This window comes from Hemitrygon akajei, unplaced genomic scaffold (assembly GCF_048418815.1).
Source record: "Hemitrygon akajei unplaced genomic scaffold, sHemAka1.3 Scf000044, whole genome shotgun sequence".
Classification (NCBI taxonomy): domain Eukaryota; kingdom Metazoa; phylum Chordata; class Chondrichthyes; order Myliobatiformes; family Dasyatidae; genus Hemitrygon; species Hemitrygon akajei.
In genome coordinates this window covers 6813578-6838780 of record NW_027331930.1, presented here as the reverse complement: position 1 = coordinate 6838780, position 25203 = coordinate 6813578, and positions in this window count along the sequence as shown.

Sequence of the window (25203 nt, the reverse complement as noted above, 5' to 3'; positions counted from 1 at the left end):
GGACCCATGAGGGTGGTCATGGCTACACCCTTGGTTTGGAGGAAGCGGGAGGAGCCAAAGGAGAAATTATTGAGAGTAAGAACTAATTCCGCTGGACGGAGGAGAGTGGTGGTAGAGGGGAATTGGTTAGGTCTGGAATCCAAAAAGAAACGAAGAGCTTTGAGACCGTCCGGGCGGAGGATGGAGGTGTATAGGGACTGGACGTCCATGGTGAAAATAAGGCGGTGGGGGGCAGGGAACTTAAAATCATTGAAAAAATTCAAAGCGTGAGAAGTGTCACGAACATAGGTGGGAAGAGATTGAACAAGGGGGGATAAAGCAGCGTCAAGGTATGCAGAAATGAGTTCGGTGGGGCAGGAGCAAGCTGAAACAATAGGTCTACCTGGACAGGCAGGTTTGTGGATGTTGGGTAAGAGGTAGAAACGGGAAGTGCGGGGTGTGGGAACTATGAGGTTGGTGGCAGTGGATGGGAGATCCCCAGAGCTGATAAGGTTGGTGATGGTATAGGAGACAATGGCCTGGTGCTCCTTAGTGGGGTCATAATCAAGGGGTAAATAAGAGGAGGTATCAGAGAGTTGTCGCTGTACCTCGGCCAGGTAGAGGTCATTACGCCGGACAACAGCTCCCCCCTTATCTGCGGGTTTTATAGTGAGGTTGGGATTGGTGCAGAGGGAGCGGAGAGCAGAGCGTTCGGAAGGAGTGAGGTTGGAATTGGAACAGGGTGTGGTGAAGTCGAGACGGTTGATGTCCCGTCGGCAATAAGCATTAAAGAAATCCAGAGCAGGCAGTAGACCAGAGCGGGGTGTCCATGAAGAGGAGGAGTGTTGAAGACAGGAGAAGGGGTCATCGGTGGGGGTAGATGAGTCCTTGGCAAAGAAGTAAGCTCCGTAACGGAGCCGGCGGAAGATGAGTTCAGCGTCATGGCGTACGCGGAACTCGCTGAGGTGTGGGTGAAGAGGGATAAACCTGAGACCCTTACTGAGGACAGAGCACTCTGCCTCAGAGAGTTGAAAGTAGGAGGGAATGGTAAAGACCCGGCACGGATGAGAAATGGGATCAGAGGGGGGAGCGAAGCTGGTAGTGTCAGTGGAGAGGGAAGGGTTGGTGTGAGAGGAAGATGGAGCCTCTGAGGGCCCAAGAGCTGACGATGGGATTTGAGGGAGAGGGGATTGCAGAGTGGTGGTGGGGGAAATGGAGAACGGCCTTTAATAAAGCCCGTTTGACTCATAGAGATGATTTTAGTTAAAATATTTTCAGGATAAAGTGATCGAAGATGGTGGAAATGAACAATAATAAAAATAATCCGGGATTCCATAATGGGGGTAAAAAAAGAAAAAAAAAACCAGATTACAAAGCCCGGAAAAAAATGGCCGGTATCTATCGAGGCAAGCCCCAGGAAAAGCATCGATGCTGTTATAGCTCCGCCTACGTGAATATAAAAAAGTAATCTCTGTCTCCCTCTACCGGCCATAAATCTCATTACAGTCGACATATATCTCAGTGAAGTTAACTTGAAAAGACAGTGTTTTTCCTATAAAACAAAACGACCTTCAATTTGAAAGTAACTTTATAGTATTAGATAAGGGAAGAAAAACACATCCAAAACAATTCTTGAAATATTTGCACAAAACAAAAACAACCGCCATTTTAAATTATCCAATCTATCTTTAAAACACAAGAAAAAACAAATAATTACTTAAAAGATCTTCAATAAAGCATACAGAATAAAAACAAACAATTAATTCATTTAAATGATGCAAAAAGAAAAAAGTTCTAGATAGTACAAACTGAACTGCAGCCTATCAACAGTTCTCCCACGATATCTTCTGAGGTTGAAACGGTCCAAAACAGTCTTTTTCAGAAATAAAAATGAATTTTAAGCTAAAAACTTTCTGTGGCCACCAGATCTTCCAGTCTTATCAGTCGTTACACCGCGAGACACTCAAGCCATTATAAATCATTCAAACTTCAGACTCGTTGTGGTTGAAATATTTGCATAAAGGGAAAAACAATCGCCATCTCTGAATTATCCAGTCTTTCTTTAAAACGTAAAGAAATCCAAATAATTGCTTAACAAAAAACTTTTAAAAAGCATACAGAACAAAAAAAAAACAGTTGGTTCATTTAAATGCTGCAGAGAAAAAAAAACTGGATGATTCAGAATTATCTGGAGTCTTTCAACAGTTCTCCCGCTATATCTTCGAAGGTTAAAACCATCCAAATCAGTCTTTTTCGAAGCTGAGAATACATTTTAAGGTAAAAACTTTCTATAACCATCAAATCTTCCAATTTCATCGCTTTACACCACGAGACAGTCAAATTATTATAAATTATTTAAACTTTAGATTCGCCATCGGACTCGTCAGACAAAGAGGAAATAAAACGCAATGCTTCGGCTGGATCATCAAAAATACGAGCTCCAGAATTTTTAACAAAAAGTCTTAATTTAGCTGGCTATTGTAATAATGGAAAGAGCTTTTTTTGAAAAGCTAATTTCATAGAAGAGACAAATGCAGCACGTTTCTTAACAATTTCACGTGGAAAATCTTGAAAAAACAACGAACTTCTGAACCTTGAAATTGAAATAGTCTTTGTTTTCTTGCAAGATTAATAATGCGGTCCTTGTCTCCAAACGGAGAAATCGCACAACAACATGCCTGTTTTTACCTTCATCCAAAGATTATAAAGCACCCGTTCTGTGAGCCGATTCAAGCTCCGGGGGTTGCGAACAAACCTCCGGAAATAAAGACTGAATCATTTTATCAAAATAATCCAGTGTGTCGGCAGATTCTGATTTCTCTTTTAATCCAACAATTCCAATATTATTCCGACGCGATCGAGCTTCCAAATCCACGATCCGTTGTTGAGCCTTTTCCAAACGAGAAGAAAGGTCAGCCGCATTTCTATTAACTTCTTTAAGATCGAGACTCTGAGAGTCAATTTCTTCTTCAAATTTCTCTTTTAGTTGAGTTATTTCAGTGCAGATACCGGTGATTCGAGATTCCAATCTCTTGACCCAAGGGGGTTCTTCCGAGAACTCGTCAGCTTTGTTTAGATTTTCCATTAGAGGGTTCGGGATTTCGTCTGGTGCTCTTCGAAGTAGCCATAATTATAACTATTGTGATACAAATTCGACTGAATAAAGTTAAAATTTCGAAGTTTAAATCGGAAAAGGGAGAGATTAAAGACGGACAATAAGCAACTAAGTCTTACATGTCTGTAGCGGGAGGCAGAGTCCGGAATGACTTTGGATTGAATTATGGAAAGGATGTTTCCCATGGTGGGAGAGTTTAGGATAAGAGGGCATAACCTCAGGAGAGAGGGGCGCCTTTTCAAAACAGAGATGCAGGGAATCTTTCAGACAAAGGATGGTGAATTTGTGGAATTTCTTACCACATGCCGATGCAGAGCCCACGGCGTTGGGTGTATTTAAGGCAGACATTGATAGTTTCTCGATTGGACATGACATCAAATGTTCAGGGGAGAAGGCCGGTAGCTGGGGTTGAGGAGGACGGAAAGAAAGGATCAACCATGAGTGAATGGTGGAGCAGACTCGATGGGCCGGATGGCCTGACTCTGTTTCCATGTCTTATGGCTTTATGGAAATGAGGATTGAGCAGGAGACTGCGAGACTTTGTCTGAGTTTTATATTTGGACGGTCGGTGCTGGTATGGGTGGGAACCCACAACACCGTATTTGTAACCCTTTATTATCTAATGTTATGATTAATGATATTCTCTCTGAGACAGGCACTGAAGTGTGTAAATCACTATATGCAGATGATGGAGCTCTATGGCTTAGAGGCATAAATTGCAAGTATACTGGTCCAATTGGCAGTTAATAATTTTGAACAGTCGGCAAATATATGAGAATTTAAGCGTTCAGTCTCTCATGAACAAGTTCTTTGTTTTATAAACGTGATTAATAGGCATGCAGTTGATTTGAAATGATATGGTCAAACTCTTCAAGACGTGACAGCGGGAAGATTTCCAGGCATGTGGGTGGATAATCAGCTGGCATGGAAGCGCCATATCAGAAAATAATAACATTAAATATTCTCAGTTGTCTATATGGGTATTCTGGGGAGCTACATGAATATCATTGTGGGCCATGTTCATTTGTTTCATTGGATCTGTTCTTGATTATGGCTGTGTGACTTGTAGATCAGCGTCATCTTCAATTTTAAAGTGTTCGGAAGTGTCCTGGCGCAATAAGGTGGTCCCCTGTTTCAGCTTTACTGGTTGAAATGAGCCAAGTATAATTGCGGAGATTGCAGTTGATATTAACAAACTGGATTCATTAGACGGGACAAATAAATTACCATCCTTTTGAAGTTGTTTTCGAGGACGGTTGGCAAAACCACGCGAAGAGTGTTTTCAAGTTTCGGTGGCTGGGATCTTATCGCGCTGGGAAGATGGGATTGTGCGATTACGCAATGTTCCCCAATGTCACGTTCTCTGAAACCCCATCTTGTTCTGCCTCTGACTAGCTGATTTTAAGTCACAGAGCTGAAGAAGTCTAAGAATTCTGCAATGTCCGAGAGTCTGTTGGTTCATCAGTATATTTTGGAAAACTATTATGATATATTAACTGTCGCAGAAGAATCAAAAGATAATAACTGAGATGTTCCTCTGGCGGTTTCTGTGCCTTAATTACAGGTAACGATAAAGAAACAACTTACAAACCATTATATCAGTACATAGAGAAGAACTTGTTGCCATAATTTTAGGCTTACACTGGGTGGAGGAAATTTGTCCGTGTAAAGCACTAATTTATTCACATGCCTTTTCGGTTTTGATGATTCTTAACACAATTTATTCTAGCAGTCGGTCAGATTTACTGTTGGAAACTCATTGGCCCACTTCTTATGAGTTTTATGGTTCTTCTTATGGGTCTCAACCTGCATGGAGAGGTTGAGTTACAAAAGCTGATACAATTCCAGCGGTGGATAAAGACCTTCCACCCGGCAAATCAGAAGCTAAGGGGTTGGTGAGATTGAGAATTATAGCAAGACTGTTGGGATAATGAGCATAAAGGAAACAACACTGCAGAATGCGTAACTGTTAGCTTAATGGGGAAACGGAGTAAAACAAGAAGGGAGAGAATTTTATTCAAAAAAGAAGCAGTGAAGGTTTTTTTTTCTAATTATCTGCACCACACTCCAGTCCAGTTAGTGGCGGGATTCCGACTTTAATTTGATCTGTCAAACGCCTTTTAACCAAAACCCGCCCCATTTCATTACATTAGCAAATCATTCAAGGGGAAGGGGGAGAGTAGTGTGATTGACATTGGATTAGGCAACCAGCATTCGACAGGATCCCTGCCGTTTTGTGGGCTCTAAGAATGATGGGCCGCAAAAGGAACAGATGGACATATGCACAGACCAATGGCTGGACAGCGTTCCGGTTCTGGCAGGTCAAATGCGGTACTGAGTCTCCAGGACGGCGCTTTGCCCCTCACAAAACATACACTATCCTAATGTCCCGGAGCTGCCAGTCGATGCGACAACCTGTCGGGAATTGCACCTGGGTGATCAGGGGGTGAATATGAGGAGATGGAACCCTCACTGCAACCGCCTTTGGCTTGTGCTAATTTCGCGGCTTTATTAATGAACTGAAGCACCGAGGTGACCGGATATTTCACCGCGCTGATCACCTGCTCCCTGAATTTCGACTGAGTCACCGCGTAAATAAATGTGTTCGTGCAGCAGCTGAAATTCCTCAGCAAAACCCCGACGGAGTGAAAGATCAATTCAGAATCATTGAAATTGAAGCCAGTTCCTCGGACCTGATAATATATGAAATTTACAACCAGTGTCATCCACAGGAGGATGAAGCTGCCGGAGAGGGTGAAGAGTAAAACCACAGACCTCCTCCTGCTCTCCATCTCCGGGTCACTGCGGTTCTCCCCCTTGCTCTGACCCTTCAGCCCCTTACGGACACGACTGGCCACTAAAATGTCTCTGACTGTCAGAGCGTTGAGCAGCAGGATCCCAGCGAAAGGGGTGAACGAAGTTAAAACCGTATCGAGCCAGTCATATCCTACCCACCAGGGGTCAGTGAAAACATTGTCCCTGTATCTACAGAACCACGGTACATTGTCGATGATCATCCTGGGTTCCCGTGTGAAGTATCGGGGAACGTTTCTCAGACAGTACAGTACGCCGGTTGTTGTTAGAACCACAGCCGCAGTTTTCCCGGTGCAATATTTTGTTTTCAGCTTCTGGCAGCAAATGGCGACAAACCGATCAAAGGTGAAAGCGACGGTGAACCAGACAGAACAGTGTGTGGCTGTGAACCTCAGTACATCAATAACACTGCACACAGGGGTGATGCTCAGAAAACTCGACCGGAAGTAATACCAATTGATTCGATACAAAATGACCTCGGTGACAACGGTCAGTAGATCCGCCGCTGCCATGGCCACCAGGTAGCGAGTGGTGCAGGTAGAGAGGCCGCACTTTCCCCGGGACAGGATCACAATCGCCACTACATTCACTGGAGAGAGAGAGGGAGAGAAACAGACACTGGGCATTACTTGACACATTCTCCGGGAAATAACACCGGTTCGAGTTGCAGCTAAAGATGTCCGTAAACGGCTGCTAATACAGCACCAGACACGGGTCACACTATCTCTGGACTGTTTTCTTCAGTGTGGAGATAAAGCAATGTGTGGGCAATCGTCGGCGATATAAACGAGCTGAATGAGCAACAACGATCGCTGCTGATCCCGATTCCAGTCGCTGATGAGTCCGGTTTCACTGACTTAGCCGTGACTGACCAGGTCTCTGGAGAATCAGCATCTGATGTTTCCAAGATGAGATACAGAGGGGAGAAACACACTGAAAACACTGGAAACAGTATTAACAAACAGAGACTGAGTGGCTCAATTAACGGATTAATTCTACACCGCAGTTCAATTCGATAACACTCGTGAGCAGATCCCTGGATACCGGATCGGGTGATCAGACCAAATTATTGACCAAAAGGCAGCAGGTTACGATTGTGACAGACTCGACAGGGAGACGCGAAACACAGCACCAGGGGCTCTCTTTGATCAATAACTCAGAAACAGTGAACCTGACAGTGAACCCCCCCCCCCTCCCCCAGTCACACCTTCTCGGAGAGCTACCTGTCCTCAGCACTGGGACAAATCTGGACAAGGTATCATCAAAGGCAAGAACAGCGTTTGAGCCGATCCCGTGAGTTAGAGGAGAGACAGAGATTTAGTTCCCTTTGTCATTGAATATGAAAAATCGGAAAGTGGAATTGACAGGATCGAAATCTCTGACGAATATCTGTACAATGATCATCAAGTTGGAAGTTTGTAAAATGATCATGAATAGGTTTACATCGGTAACAATCAGAAATTCCAAACATGAATCCCTCTGCTCACTCACCGGGAACTCCAACAACGGCAATGAACACGTACAACATTTTCTCCACACTCATGTACATATCCAACACTGCAGACATTTTCTCTGTCCAGTGATTTGGCCCCCCTGTGTTACACGCGATCTCTCGGAATGAAATGCTGAGGCAGCACATGCCTCGGGTTTTTAATACAATTCAGTGACTCCCCAGGGGCAGATTTCAACAGATTTAAAAATAAAGATTTTAAAATTATTTACAAATGGATTACATCAGACAAGTGAAATTCCCGCGGTGACGGATGGCGATTAAACTATTCAATTAATATGAAGACCATTGAGAGCTAATCTGTCCTAACGCAGGTGACTGAACCGTCCGAGTTATCTCATCAATTAAATGTGCTTACAGAGTAAATATGCACTTCAAAGTAACCATTTATCAGACACAAAATATTGAAGTAAATTATGCCATTGTAGCTTGTGAAATTGTATTGAATCACGAACACTACGCCGGCTGGTGTTGTCGTGGGATCAGCGCCGGACTTCGGAGCGAAGGTTCACGAGTTCGAATCCAGCCGGCTCCAAAAAAATCTTTGTGTGTCTGTGTGTGGGTAGACCGACTGTCTCTGACTGACCCTGCCGGACTATACACGTGTCCATCTCCAATTCACTTTATCCCCTTGGTTTAGTCCCTTCTCATCTGTCTCCCCAAACTGCACAGTTCCAACCCTTCACAAAATGGCTGCCTGAACAATAATTCAAATTGCGTTTATTAGTAGTGTATGTACAAATGAAATAACTTCGAAACTTTTCGCAACCCCAAATCAGGAGGCACCCCTACATGCACATTAGATTGTGCCAGAGCAAGAATCATTTCAAACAGTTCACAAAAAATGTTGTCTCCATTTCAAACATAGGAAGAACACAGGTGAACGTTGATATTGCATTTTTATTAAATTATGGATAAACGGAAAAACCTTGAAATGCGACACACCTCCAGATGCCCCGGCTCACCCAGGTTAGTGTTCACCCCCAAATCCGCCAACACACCCAACTTTGTGCAAATCAGTCTGCATCCACAAATTTGTGCTCTCCAGAAAACCCTCAATGAACCCACAAATCAGTGTCCACCCCAAAGCATCCGACACTACGAAATCCTTGTGCACTCACACATTCGCTGACATACCCCTGAAGCTGAGCACATCCGCAAAGCTGGATGCTCCGCCAAATCCGTCCGCTCCACTAGATTTACTGGCAAACCCCGAAATATGCCTGCATCCCCATTTATCTGACCAAACAATAACATGTATCATCCTGTCCTGGTGACGTCTGACCTACCAATCCCCTGCAATATTGTCACAGTATGTCCCCAGAATATCTTTTTTCGCAATCTTCACCACTTTCCTCACCACGGCTTCTGTCCTTTTATACTTAATAAGGTTACTGGGACACTGATACTTCTTCACTTTCCTAAACGCCTTGTCCCACTCCCTAATCGCCTCTGCACACTCCTCAGTCCACAGTGATACAGCCTTTCTCCTATTAATTCCGTTTGTAATGGGAATCACTTCCATCACAGTTTGCTGAATAACGTGACATAACATTTCATTGTAAAAATACACATCTTCGTCAATATTCTGCAGCGGTTCTAGAACTACTGTGAATATTAAATCTCGTACCCATTCAGACCACAAGTTCTGTTCTTTAATCAAACCATTACCATCATTCCGCAAACAAACCCTCAGTGAACTGCGTTAAAATCTCAGCAGCAGACTTCTTAATGTGTTGAGGATGAAAAATCAGGCTGGGATAGACTAGGATGCAGATACTCCACCCATCAGATCTTCATTTACAGCTTCCAACATAACACCGGTTACACCGAGATACCTTTCTGCAGCTTTCACAATCATTTTATGTTTTTGCCAGTAGGACGAGATGTCTGATCAGTGCAATTCACCACATCCATTATAAACATCACAAACTCCATTGTATCCACCAGTACAGTATCCTTCCTGAGTGAACTGTGATGCCGACATATATCCACTTACCTCCTAGTCTATTCTCTGACTCCGAACACTTTATTAAGTTTAGCAGTCAGAGTCAGGTTTAACTTTTTGCAAGGTCTCTGCATAAGACACACCCAACTGTACTTTAACCGGTTGAACTGCTCCGCCTCTATTTTCCTAAGGCAACATAGCTGCTGTTTTCACATTCCCACCTCTCTCCATGACTGAAATTCACATTAACTAATCATCTCATTTGACCGACAGGTTCCTCTGCCAGTGACAGCAGGGACAGTGAAGGGTCTGAACTACGATAGGCCTGGTGGAAATCCGCCCCACGCTCAGACCCCCCTCTTCTGCTCTATCGCTATGGCGGAGTTCGTCGGTGGTCGTCGGCCGCGGCATCTACAGGGAAGGGCGTGGCTCTCCGTGCACACCTCCGACTGTCTGTCCCGGCGATGTTTGTCAGACCTCCTTCAGCCTCCGCCGATGCAGAGAAAATTGCGCCACCAGCCGGCAGCAGGCACTCTGAGAGTTATGAACTACTATCCTCCATACTCCTGGTGAATCTCCTCTGGAGACCTGCACAAAATATACTTTGTTTAGAATTCAACAGTTTAAGAAACTTACCAGTTCAGGCACAATCTGTTGAGAGGGATACTGTCGAAGTTTCGGATGAAACCCTCCAGTTTCAGCATTGAGAGTGGCCCTTCCAGGCTGCACTGGTGCCCACCAAAATTGTCCCATCTGCCTGCGTGTGAGCCATTTCCTCTGGGCATGAGTTAGCTTGAATAGTCACATGGGCACAGGTGCTGAAAGGTTATTTTCCCTGCTGCAGGAGTCTCTATCTAAACCTTTCCTATCCTGTACATAATCACAATGCCTTTTAAATTTGTCTCAGTACAGGACCACAAAGGAGGTAGTGTTTAGTCTCTTATCGAGCAGTGAGGTGGATTGTTTACTCAGAGCCTGGTAGGATGTACTGCAGATTATTGAAAGAGGCAGGAAATGACATCACTAGTGACTTGTCCAATATATCTGTGTTCTCTGTAGCCACGAGTAAGATCTCAGAAAAGCGCTGACCAATCTTATACTGTTATTTACGAACGGAGATGGATAATCCTGGAAAATATAGACTCACGTTAGGGGTAGACAAGTTTTTGGAGAAGATTCTTAGGGACTGCATGTAGATTTATCAAACTCCTCACATACCAACATACCCATCGTCTCCTCCAGGATGTGATAGTCTGTTTCCCGACGGCCCTTTCGGCCGGCACCAGAACCATCCCTCCCGTCCATGTACCTGTCCAAGTGTCTCAATGGAACGTCATTTCACCACTTCCACTGGCGTCTCATTCCACACTCACACTGTCCTCTGAGTAAAGAAGTTCCTTCACATTTTACCCTTAAACCCTTTTCCTTTTACCCGGAACTTATGACCTCTTATTCACTTCTCACCCAACCTGAGGGGGAAAAGCCTCAGCTTCGGTGCGACAAAACCTTTTGAATCTTCCTCTCCAAATCGGGCTCTCAGCTCCTAGAAACATCATTATAAATATTCGCTCTAAACGTTCAAGGTTCTTGATGATTTTCGTGTAGATGGGTGACCCTGGATAGATACACGGAGCTTAGAAAAATAGAGGACTATGAGTAAGCCTAGGCAGTTCCATTGTAAGGACAGGTTCAGCACAGCTATGTGGGTCGAAGGACCTGCATTGTACTGTAGGTTTTCTCTGATCCAGACTACACACAATACTCCAGGATTGTTCTCAGTAACGTCCTTTACAACTTCAACATAACTTTGCAATTCGTGTACTCAGTACTTTGATTCATGAAGGCCAATGTGGCAAAGGCTCTCTTCATGATCCTGCCCTGAACTATGGAACTGTATTCCCGGATCCCTCTGCTCTCCGCAGACCACAATCCCCGACCAGTCACTGTCTGAGTCCGACCCTGTTGTTCCCGGCAAAGCGCAACACCTCACATCGGTCCTCATTGCATTCCAGCTGCAAAACCGTCAGCCCATTTATCCAGCTGCTAAACTCATCTCCAAGTTTTGATAATCTGCCTCACTGCCACTCATGCTCCGTATCCAGGTGTCAGCTGCAAATCCAGTTTACCATATTCCCAATGAAATCCACAGTTACGTGGAGCTGAGGAGGACGATGGCGCCTAACGGCGACTCCTTGCTTGCAACTTCGGAAAGAGCTCTAGTTCTATTTTAATATCTCTATTTTTCCCTTTCATGTTGCTTTTGAAGACCCCGACCTGGAATTACAAACTGACTTTGGTTCTTTGCGGGAATGGGACCCGTTCTCGGAGTCTGACGACTGGCCGTTATTCGATATACCAAGGACGAGGGCTAAAACACCAGCGCGCCTTCAGTATTCCGGGATTTCGTGGCTCTGGAGGCGGGTGGAGTCGAGGTCGGTGTCGTTGCAGGAAATCCGTGCGTCGTGAGAGACGGAAGATCGAAAGCAGCGAGTTGGCTGCTGGCCGTGTGCCCGGAGACCCGAGTTCCTCGGGCACAGAGCTCGGAACAAGCAACACAACAGACATTTAACATCTTAAATCAGCGAGCTGTTTGTTATGTGCCCCCTGTCGCTGTAAAACGGGGACACCCATTTTTCATTTATGAGAGAGAGAGAGAGAGAGAGAGAGAGAGAGAGAGAGAGAGAGAGAGAGAGAGAGAGAGAGAGAGAGAGAGAGAGAGAGAGAGAGAGAGAGAGAGAGAGAGAGAGACTGTGGTATGTTGAATTACCGGGTGAACGTGTAGTCTTTGGGGTTCTGCAAGTCTGTGTCCCTATTGACGCTTTGCTGCACGTTTCAGTGCTCGGTGGAGGGCGCCGATGCTTTCGTTAACTGGTGGGTGGGGGGGGGGGGGAAGATGGTTGCTTTGCTACTGCTTATGCGTGGGTGGGGTGAACTGGGGGGAATTTGGAGTGCTAGCATTTAACTGCCATTCATTCTTTGGGGCTTTCCTCTGCTTTCGTGGATGGTTGCGAAGAGAAGAATTTCAGGATTTATATTGTATACATTTCTCTTACATTAACTACACATTTGAAACATTTGATACCTTTGCAATACTTCTATATCCTGTCCCTTAGAACGTCTGACAATAAGTTAACCCCTGGTGTCAGGCTCATCCGCCTCTACTTTCCCGGCTCATCGTCAGAGCCTTTCTTGAACAATGGAAGCTAATCTACAGCACCTCACAGGTGTCCAAAGACATTTTAAATACTCCTGGAAACAGGCTAAAGCCCCTGCAGTTTCCGTACTCGACTTTCACAAGGGTCGATGCGATGTCTTGTCACTAATTGAAAATTGATCTGCCCTGATTGAGCCCATTAATCTATAAGATACAGGAGCACATTTAGGCCATTTGTCCCATCGCGTCTGCTCCGCCATTTCATCATGGCTGATCCATTTACTGTTCGCCACTGGCCCCCATCTCCATCCTTCTCTCCATATCCGTTCATGCCATGAGCAGTTGAGAATCTGTCAACCTCTCCCTTAAATATACGTAAGGACTGCACCCACTGCTGCCTGTGACAACGTGCGAATTCCACAGATTCGCCATTCTCCAGCTAAAGATATTCCTCTTGCTTTCATTCTAAATAGATGTCCCTCCATTCTGAGACTGTCCTCTAGTCTTACACTCTCCCACCAGAGGTCTGATCCTCTCCACAACAACTCTGTCAGAGGCATTCGCCATTCGGTAGGTTTCAATCGGGCCAACCCTCATTCTACAGACCACAAGAACCTTGAATAACTCCAGACCGCCGAACGCCTGAATACCCGCCAGGCCCGTTGGGCATTATTTTTTGGCCGGTGCAGGTTTACCCTCACCTATCGTCCGGGGTCCAAGAACGGGAAGCCCGATGCTCTCTCCCGTCAATACGTTTCCCAGAAGGACCTTCCCAACCCCGAGTCCATCCTTCCACCATCCGGTGTAGTGGCTGCCCTCGCCTGGGAGATCGAGTCCAGAGTCTGGCCTGTCTTCTTCAGTGTGCCGATAAGACGATATGTGGGGAATCGTTGTGGATAAAAGCGATCTACATGAACAACAACGATCGGTGCTGATCCCCATTCCAGTCGCTGATGGGGCCGGTTTCACTGAATGAACTGTGACTGACCAGGACTCTGGAAAGTCAGCATCTGATGAGGCCGAGACGGGATACCGAGAGCAGCAACACACACAAAACTGGAGGAACTCAGCAAGTCAGGCAGCATCCATGGAATTGAATCATCTTTCGTTTCGAGTCGAGACCCTCCTTCAGGACGAAGCGCTGCCCCGATTTATGACGGGTTTTAGAGGGAAAGAAGGAACCACTTAGTGACCTGTGGCTGAGTTGTTCCGTTAATGGATTAATTCTACAGTACAGTTTAATTCGATAACACACGGCAGCGGATCCGTGAACACAGGTTCAGCTGATCCGCCCCAATATTTGACCAACAGACAGTGGGATCCGACTGTGACAGACTCCACAGGGAGACGTGAAGCACAGGACTAGGGTTTCCCTCTGATCAATAACTTGGGAAAAGTGTACTTCAGAATACAAACATCTCCCAGTCACAACTTCCCGGAGAGATCCCTGACCCCAGCAGTGGGACATCTCTGGACAAGGTGTCATTCAAGGCAAGAACAGCGTTCTATTCGATTCCGTGAGTTAGAGGAGAAACATAGACCTAGTTCCACCTGTTATTAAATAGGAACATTCAGAATGTGAAATTGACAGGATATATATCTCTGATGGATATTTGTACAACGATGATCAGATTGTAAGCTTGTAACATTATCTTAAACAAGTTCACACCGATTAACACACAGAAATACCGAACATGAAATGCTCTGCCCACTCACCAGGAACTCCAATGACGGCAATGAACACGTACAATATTTTCTCCACATTGATATACCTATCGAAAATTGTAGACATTTTCTCTGGCCAGTGTTTGTCTCTTTGTGCGACAGGCGATCTCTCGGAATGAAACGTTAAGGCAGCACATGCCTGGGTTTTTTTTAAAGCCATTTAGCAATTCCACATGGACAGATTTCAACAGATTTGAAAAAGAAAGGTGTTTAAATTATTTACAAACCAATTACGTCAGAGAGGTGCAATCCCTGAGATGACAGATTGTGATTAAATTACTGAATAATGTTCAGATCATTTGTGGGAGTTCGTTTATAACAACAAAGGTGACTGAACCATCCGAGGTGTCTTATCAATTAAATGTGCTTCCACTGTAAATATGTACTTCAAAGGAACCATTTGGTTGAGACAGACTGGGCTGAATGTTGGAGATGTTGTGGACTTTTGTGATGAAAAGTTATGCGTTTAGGAAAGGTAATAAGTCGCCATCTCCGTGTACTATTGTTAAGCAAAAAAGCACAGGTCGTAATAACGAAAGTGGTGAAGTTTTCGAGACATGTTTATTATAGGTCATTTTGTGTTAATTCTGGAAAGGGTACTAAACCTGGTGGTTTGCAGAATAATTAATAAAATGCGGGGGTGGGGTTTGTAGGCTTCATAATATGCCACTGAAATAGGGAACGGTGGGTTACTGGGTGGGTCATTTGCTGCGATGCATAATCAAGACAATTTAAGTGACGAGATTAAACAATGTAACGGTAAGGTTCCCAGTGAATACCCTGAGGTTTTGGAAGTCAGCTGTAGTAATGATAGTATCACCGATATAGAGTTTTCTTTCTGTGAATTTACGGAGGCTATTATAAATGCAGGCAACACACACAAAATGATGGAGGATCTCAGGAAGCCAGACACAATCATTGGATAAGCGTACAGTCGACGCTTTGAGTCGAGACACTTCAACAGGACTGGAGAAAAGGCGCCTAGCCTGCTGTGTTGTGCCAGCATTTTGTCTGCGTTGCTTGGATTTCTGCATCTGCAGATTTTCTATCGTTTGTGGTTGGATTGTTATTAATGCATGTCAGACGTCTCCATGAAAGGATCGAATATGATTAAACATCTGGCTGATATCTCTCTTGGGGTAATAACACTTTGAAATCTTATTTGTAGGTTAGAAAATCTTCCTTCCTCGAGGAAAACGGCAGAGGCTGGTCCAGTTCTGAATCCTGTGAGCTGCACGCCTGACCTTCTAGTTCAAGGCCTGTCTCGTTGAAATCTCATTTATGTAAACTTATGGAAGGTTTGAGTATAGAGCGTTTTTTTTTTAAGATTGTTTAGATTATGAGGACACTCAGTCCTCGTTTATTCTCATTTAGAAATACATATGCATTAAGAAATGATACAATGTTCCTCCGGAGTGCTATCACAAAATAAAAAAGGACAAACCAAGACCCACACTGACAAAACCACATCATTATAGCAGATAGTTGCAGCGGTGCAAAGCAATACCGTAATTCGATAGACGCAGACCATGGACGCGGTTAAAAAGTCTCAAAGTCCCGATCGACTCCACTAGTCCGATCATCAGGCAGCAAACGGGAGAATCTCTCTCTGCCATAAACTTCCGGGCACTGACAATTAATGCCTCGGAAGCACCCGACGACAGCAGACTCTGAGTCCGTCCGAAAACTTTGATCCTCCGACCAGCCCCTCCGATACAGCCTCCCGGGCGCCATCCTCTGCTGAGCACCTTCGACTTCGTCCCGGCCGCCGAAACAAGCAAAGCCGAGGTCTCGGAGGCCTTCTCCTCCGGAGATTCCGGACCGCACAGTAGCAGCGGCAGCGAAGCGGGCATTTCAGAAGTTTCTCCTGATGTTCCACCACACTCTCACGTCTGTCTCCATCAAATCAGGATTGTGCACGGATCCCTACTTAACACGGAACAGATCTCCATTCTCCGGAGAGGCCGCGTCGCGCCGCCATCTTCTCCTCCTTGATTTATATTTTGGATAAAATATGTGACATATCGTTTTATCAGAGTAGACATCGGAAAGGGAGACTGGCATTGGATTTAGTTTTAGGTCTGGAAGATGGTATTAGGAAAGCACATTTAAATAAAAATGTTGTAATAGCAGTATCTTTTGATATTGAAAAGGCATTGATGTTACTGCAAGGAAGGACTTTCGACTGAATTATGAAAATGAGATTTGGGGGGGATTGCATAATTTGTTCAGAGTTTTATATTTGGACGACCTGTGTTGGTGCGGGTGGTTAAGTTAAATTCAGGTTTCCATGAGACAGAGATTAGGAAAACGCGAAGCAGTATTTGTAGCCCTTTTTTATTTAATATTATGATTAATGATATTTTCTCTGAGATAGGCACTGGGGTGTATGAATCAATATATTCAGAAGGTGGATGAGAGGCAGAAATTTCAATTATGCTCTATATTGGATGCAATTAGCAAACAATAAGTTTGAACAGTAGGCACTAATGTGAAGATTCAGTGGCTACTGCACAAGTTATGTGCGTAACAAAGAGGATTAATAGACCTGCAGATGATTTGAAATTATATGTTCAAACACATGAAAAAGTGCCAGTGGTAGGATTTCCAGACACGTGGATGTATAATAAACTGACCTGGAAGCACCAAATCAGAAAAATATTGATAAATGTAAAGGAGCATTAAATATTCTCAGGTGTCTCAGAGGGTATTCTGGGGTGCTAGACAAAAGCCTTAGTTGACTATTTTTATTTTTCGAATTAGATCTATTCATGATTATAGTTGTGCGCCTTATCTTCATCTTCAATTTTAAAGAGTTTGGGTGTGATAGAAGCACAGGATTTAAGACTATGTTGTGGTGCAGCAAGGACGTTCCCTGGTTCGTCTTTACTGGTTGAAGTGTGACAAATGCCATTACAATTGCAGGGAATGCAGTTGCTGTAAACATATTGGATTAATATGAGCGGGCAAAGAAATGATCATCCTGTTATTTTCGAGGATTGTTGGGAACCCCACACCAAGTGCTTTTATGTTTGGGTGGCCGGGATCCTATCACACTGGGAAGACTGGGTTTCTGGATTACGCAATATACCCTACCGTCACAGTCTCTAAAACCCCATCTTGTTCTGCCTGTGAATGTTTCATTTTAGGTCACACAGTTTGATAAAGTCTAAGGATTCTGTAATGCCTGACAGTCTGTTTTTTTATCGGTATGTTAAGGGAAATTGTGATATGTCAACAATTAATTCAGACGAATCGAAAGAGACTTTCAATGGAAATGTTGGTGTAGCTGTTTTTGTGCCTGAATTACAGATAACGATAAAAAAAGGACATTCCAACCATTTACCGGCAAATCCAGAAGAATTTGTTGTTATTATGTTAGGCTTACAGTTGGTGGAGAATGTTTGTCCAAGTAAAGTTCTAACTTGATCAGATTCCTTTTCGATTCTGATGAATCTTAAAACAGGTTATTTGAGAATTCGGACTGATTTATTGATGAGAACCGATCAAACATGATTTTTTATTCAAAGTATTGGTTTATGTGCGCTCTTCGCATGGGTCCCTGCACGCAGAGGTGTTGCGGGGCATGAGCGAGTTGACTGTTTACTGCAAAAGCAGTTAAAATTTCATCTGTGCAGAAAGACCCTGCACTTAGCAAATCAGAAGCTAAGGTTAACAGTTAGGCTCCTAACAGTCAGACAAGACTGGTGGGATAATGGACACAAGGGCAGAGACCTTTACAAAATAAATGAAATCATTAAGTTAATGGGGGTAAAACAATAATGGAAGGGATTATACGAACACGACTTAGTATTGACCATGGGATACTTTATCATTCCTTATGATGTGTTGTAAAACATAATTCTGGGTCATGTTAAACACATACCTTTTTATAATAAAGCACATCAGTTTGAAAGAAATCAAATGCAGGTTTTTATCTTTGAGGGTTGATAAATTTAATTTAAATATTTTCTTAAGTTATGGGAATGGGTTTAATTTAATTCAAAACATTATGTTTCATTACGTACAATCTATAGGGCTTTTGGTCTAACTTAGCTTTCGTTAGACAAATGAAACAGTGCGCGTTCTATTTCCCAGTTGTATGAAACATACCCACTGCAGCTGGTATCAAGAACGCGCTGGAATGCGCTGCAGCTGGTGTCAGGAAAACTTCGAGTGCCAACCTCCGTTTATAGAAAGCCCGCCACATTTCTTCACGTTAGCCAATCATTCAAGGGGAAGGCGGAATCTGCTGTGATTGACATTGAATTTACCAATCAGCATTACAGTAGAACCACGATGTCTTGTGGGAATGTCGGTCTGTGAGTTTGATGGGCGGGAATGGGAATAGATGGACATACCTACAGACAAATGGGTGCGCGGCATTACAGAGTGGTTCTTTGACTGATGTCTGGCAGGCCCAATGACATACGGAGTGCCTATCTCCATCCCCCCCCCCCATACACACACTATCATAATGTCCCGGAGCTGCCCGTCGTTCGGACAAACCTCACGGGAATAACAGCTGGGAGATCAGCCTGTGAATGTGATGCACCATCAATAACTCTCGGAGACAGGAAATGATCGATAGGATTTTATTATCAGCAAAGAGGGAGCACGACATCTCGGAGACTGAGGGAGGAGCAGTGTCCCAATCGCCTTTAAACAGGGGTCTGTGGGAGGAGCCACAGGAGCAGTCAGCAGAGGGGCGTATCTAGACAGGTATACATAGTTTACCACATTCACCACCCCCGCCCCATTGTTTTAAAAGAGAGTCCCCATGGGGCGAACTTTCTTACAATTATATTTACAGGTCAAGTCTATCAGGCGCTCGAGTCTGTCGCTGCGATCTACGTAGCACCGGTGGTGATTGCACCGGTGGCGGTCGTTGTGCTGGCTCCGGCCTGACTTGAGGTGCCAGCCCGTTAGCCGTCAGTAATCCCTCAGGCGTGTGCGAGACGCCCGGTATGGGAGTGTCGTGAGGAGTCTGTGTAGGGCTTGGTGTGCGCGGTGTCACCTCGTGTACAGGGTTCATAGTTACCGTGGAGTGTTCGGGGTAGGGGTCTGGTGCTCCTGCGGGCGCCAGGTCGCGGACGGAGACCGTGTCCTCCCGCCCATCAGGTAAGACCACGTAGGCATACTGGGGGTTCGCATGTAGAAGGTGAACCCTCTCAACCATCGGGGAGTATTTATTGCTCCTCGCATGTTTCCGGAGCAGCACCGGCCCTGGGGATGTCAGCCAAGCCGGTAGGGTGGTCCAAGTGGCAGACTTCCTGGGAAAAGAAAAGAGTCGCTCATGAGGGGTGGCTTTGGTGGACATGCATAACAGGGAGCGGATGGAGTGGAGTGCCTCGGGGAGGAACTCCTGCCTGCGAAAGACCGGCAGTCCCTTTGACCTAAGGGCCTTCCACACCTTGGCATTTTCCTTCTCCACCTGTCCATTTCCCCGGGGATTATAGCTCGTGGTCCTACTAGTTGCAGTACCTCTAGCCAGCAGGTACTGGCGCAGCTCGTCACTCATAAACGAGGACCCTCTATCACTGTGGATATAGCAGGGATATCCTAATAAAATTGATGCACCATCAATAACTCTCGGAGACAGGAAGTGAACGAAAGTTTTTTATTAGCAGCAAAAAGGGAGCACGGCATCTCGGAGACTGAGGGAGGAGCAGCGTCCCAATCGCCTTTAAACAGGGGTCTGTGGGAGGAGCCACAGGAGCAGTCAGCAGAGGTGATCGGATATTACATCGCGCTGATCACCTGCTCCCTGAATTTCGACTGAGCCACTTCGTTAATAAATGTGTTCCTGCAGCAGCTGAAATCCCTCAGCAAAGCCCCGACACCTTGAAAGATCCATTCCGAATCATTGAAATCGTGTCCTTTTCATGAAACCTGATAGTATATGAAATTTACAACCCCCGTCATTCACAGGAGGATGAAGCTGCCGGAGATGGTGAAGAGTAAAACCACAGACCTCCTCCTGCTCTCCATCTCCAGGTCACTGCGGTTCTCCCCCTTGCTCTGACCCTTCAGCCCCTTACTGACCCGACTGGCCACTAAAATGTGCCTGACTATCAGAGCGTTGAGCAGCAGGATCCCAGCGAAAGGGAGGAACGGAGTTAAAACGTATCGAGCCAGTCATACCCTATCCAACCGAAGTCAGTGAAATAATTACAGAACCAGGGTACATTGTCGATGATCACAGTTGGTTCCCGTGTGAAGATTCGGGGAACGTTTTCCAGACAGAACAGTACACCGGCTGTTGTTAGAACCACAGCCGCAGTTTTCCCGGTGCAATATTTTGTTTTGAGCCCTGAGCACAAGCTATAGGCGCCCGAAGAGTCTCCAATACAGGCTACAGCTCCTCCCATTCTGTGGTAGACTATGTATACCTGTCTGGACACGCCCCTCTGTTGACTGCTCCTGTGGCTCCTCCCACAGACCCCTGTATAAAGGCGATTGGGATGCTGCTCCTCCCTCAGTCTCCGAGATGTCGTGCTCCCTTTTTGCTGCTAATAAAAGACTTTCGTTCACTTCCTGTCTCGAAGAGTTATTGATGGTGCATCAATTTTATTAGGATATCCCTGCTGTATCCACAGTGACAGAAGGTCCTCGTTTATGAGTGACGAGCTGCGCCAGTACCTGCTGGCTAGAGGTACTGCAACTAGTAGGACCACGAGCTATAATCCCCGGGGAAATGAACAGATGGAGAGGGAGAATGCCACGGTGTGGAAGGCCCTTAGGTCAAAGGGATTGCCAGTCTTTCGCAGGCAGGAGTTCCTCCCCGGGGCACTCCACTCCATCCGCTCCCTGTTATGCACTTCCACCAAAGCCACCCCTCATGAGCGACTCTTTTCTTTTCCCAGGAAGTCTGCCACTTGGACCACCCTACCGGCTTGGCTGACATCCCCAGGGCCGGTGCTGCTCCGGAAACATGCGAGGAGCAATAAATACTCCTCGATGATTGAGAGGGTTGACCTACTTCATGCGAACCCCCAGTATGCCTACGTGATCTTACCTGATGGGCGGGAGGACACGGTCTCCGTCCGCGACCTGGCGCCCGCAGGAGCACCAGACCACTACCCCGAAGACTCCACGGTAACTATGAACCCTGTACCCGAGGTGACACCGCGCACACCGAGCCCTACACAGACTCCTCACGACACTCCCATACCGGGCGTCTCGCACACGCCTGAGGGATTACTGACGGCTAACGGGCTGGCACCTCAAGTCAGGCCGGAGCCAGCACAACGACAGTCACCGGTGCAATCACCGCCGGTGCTACGTAGATCGCAGCGACAGACTCGAGCGCCTGATAGACTTGACCTGTAAATATGCTTGTAAGAAACTTCGCCCCGTGGGGACTCTCTTTTAAAACAAAGGGGGGTGGGGTGGTGAATGTGGCAAACAATGTATACCTGTCTAGACAAGCCCCTCTGCTGACTGCTCCTGTGGCTCCTCCCACAGACCCCCGTTTAAAGGCGATTGGGACACTGCTCTTCCCTCAGTCTCCGAGATGTTGTGCTCCCTTTTTGCTTCTAATAAAAGCCTATCGTTCACTTCCTGTCTCCGAGAGTTATTGATGGTGCATCACATTCACAGGCTGATCTCCCAGCTGTTATTCCCGTGAGGTTTGTCCCATCGACGGGCAGCTCCGGGACATTATGATAGTGTGTGTGTGGGGGGGGGGGGGGGGGGATGGAGATAGGCACTCCGTATGTCATTGGGCCTGCCAGACATCAGTCAAAGAACCACTCTGTAATGCCGCGCACCCATTTGTCTGTAGGTATGTCCATCTATTCCCATTCCCGCCCATCAAACTCACAGACCGACATTCCCACAAGACATCGTGGTTCTACTGTAATGCTGATTGGTAAATTCAATGTCAATCACAGCAGGTTGCGCCTTCCCCTTGAATGATTGGCTAACGTGAAGAAATGCGGCGGGCTTTAGATAAACGGAGGTTGGCACTCGAAGTTTTCCTGACACCAGCTGCAGCGCATTCCAGCGCGTTCTTGATACCAGCTGCAGTGGGTATGTTTCATACAACTGGGAAATAGAACGCGCACTGTTTCATTTGTCTAACGAAAGCTAAGTTAGACCAAAAGCCCTATAGATTGTACGTAATGAAACATAATGTTTTGAATTAAATTAAACCCATTCCCATAACTTAAGAAAATATTTAAATTAAATTTATCAACCCTCAAAGATAAAAACCTGCATTTGATTTCTTTCAAACTGATGTGCTTTATTATAAAAAGGTATGTGTTTAACATGACCCAGAATTATGTTTTACAACACATCATAAGGAATGATAAAGTATCCCATGGTCAATACTAAGTCGTGTTCGTATAATCCCTTCCATTATTGTTTTACCCCCATTAACTTAATGATTTCATTTATTTTGTAAAGGTCTCTGCCCTTGTGTCCATTATCCCACCAGTCTTGTCTGACTGTTAGGAGCCTAACTGTTAACCTTAGCTTCTGATTTGCTAAGTGCAGGGTCTTTCTGCACAGATGAAATTTTAACTGCTTTTGCAGTAAACAGTCAACTCACTCATGCCCCGCAACACCTCTGCGTGCAGGGACCCATGCGAAGAGCGCACATAAACCAATACTTTGAATAAAAAAATCATGTTTGATCGGTTCTCATCAGTAAATCAGTCCGAATTCTCAAATAACCTGTTTTAAGATTCATCAGAATCGAACAGGAATCTGATCAAGTTAGAACTTTACTTGGACAAACATTCTCCACCAACTGTAAGCCTAAAATAATAACAACAAATTCTTCTGGATATGCCGATAAATGGTTGGAATGTCCTTTTTTACCGTTATCTGTAATTCAGGCACAAAAACAGCTACACCAACATTTCCATTGAAAGTCTCTTTCGATTCGTCTGAATTAATTGTTGACATATCACAATTTCCCTTAATATACCGATGAAAAAACAGACTGCCAGGCATTAGAGAATCCTTAGACTTTATCAAACTGTGTGACCTAAAATGAAACAGTCACAGACAGAACAAGATGGGGTTTTAGAGACTGTGACTGTGGGGTATATTGCGTAATCCAGAAACCTAGTCTTCCCACTGTGATAAGATCCCGGCCACCCAAACATAAAAGCACTTGGAGTGGTGTTCCCAACAATCCTCGAACATAACAGGATGATCATTTCTTTGCCCGCTCATATTAATCCAATATGTTTACAGCAACTGCATTCCCTGCAATTGTAATGGCATTTGTCACACTTCAACCAGTAAAGACGAACCAGGGAACGTCCTTGCTGCACCACAACATAGTCTTAAAACCTGTGCTTCTATCACACCCAAACGCTTTAAATTTCAAGATGAAGATAAGGCGCACAACTATAATCATGAACAGATCTAATTCAAAAAATAAAAATAGTCAACAAAGCTTTTTGTGTAGCACCCCAGAATGCCCTCTGAGACACCTGGGAATATTTAATGCTGCTTTACATTTATCAATATTTTTCTGATTTGGTGCTTCCAGATCAGTTTATTATACATCCACGTGTATGGAAATCCTACCACTGGCACGTTTTCCCGTGTTTGAACATATAATTTCAAATCATCTGCAGGTCTATTAATCCTCTTTGTAACGCACATAACTGGTGCAGTAGCCACTGAATCTTCACATTCGTGCCTACTGTTCAAACTTATTGTTTGCTAATTGCATCCAATATAGAGCATAATTGAAATTTCTGCCTCTCATCCACCTTCTGAATATATTGATTCATACACCCCAGTGCCTATCTCAGAGAAAATATCATTAATCATAATATTAAATATAAAAGGGCTACAAATACTGCTTCGCGTTTTCCTAATCTCTGTCTCATAGAAACCAGAATTTAACTTAACCACCCGCACCAACTCAGGTCGTCCAAATATAAAACTCTGAACAAATTATGCAATTCCCCCCCCCCCCAACCTCATTTTCATAATTCAATCAAAAGTCCTTCCTTGCAGTAACATCAATGCCTTTTCAATATCAAAAGATACTGCTATTACAACATTTTTATTTAACTGTGCTTCCCTAATACCATCTTCCAGACCTAAAACTAAATCCAATGCCAGTCTCCCTTTCCGAAGCCTACTCTGATGAAACGATTTGTCTCATATATTATCCAAAATATAAATCAAGGAGGAGAAGATGGCGGCGCGTCGCGGCCTCTCTGGAGAATGGATATCTGTTCCGTGTTAAGTAGGGATCCGTGCACAATCCTGATTTGATGGAGACAGACGTGAGAGCGTGGAGGAACGTCTGGAGAAACTTCTGAAATAGATAGATAGATAGATAGATAGATAGATAGATAGATAGATAGATAGATAGATAGATAGATAGATACTTTATTCATCCCCATGGGGAAATTCAAATGCCCGCTTCGCTGCCGCTGCTACTGTGCGGTCCGGAATCTCCAGAGGAGAAGGCCTCCGAGACCTCGGCTTTGCTTGTTTCGGCGGCCGGGACGAGGTCGAAGGCGCTCGGCAGAGGATGGCGCTCGGGAGGCTGTATCGGACGGGCTGGTCGGAGGATCAAAGTTTTCGGACGGACTCAGAGTATGCTGTCGTCGGGTGCTTCCGAGGCATTAATTGTCAGTGCCTGGAAATTTATGGCAGAGAGAGGTTCTCCCTTTTGCTGCCTGATGATCGGACTATTGGAGTCGATCGGGACTTTGAGACTTTTTAAACCGCGTCCATGGTCTGCGTCTATCGAATTACGGTGTTGCTTTGCACCGCTGCAACTATCTGTTATAATGATGTGGTTTTGTCAGTGTGGCTCTTGGTCTGTCCTTGTTTTTATTGTGTGATAGCACTCCGGAGGAACATTGTATCATTTCTTAATGCATATGCATTTCTAAATGACAATAAACGAGGACTGAGTGTCCTCATAATCTAAACAATCTTAAAAAAAAACGCTCGATACTCAAACCAGTTCC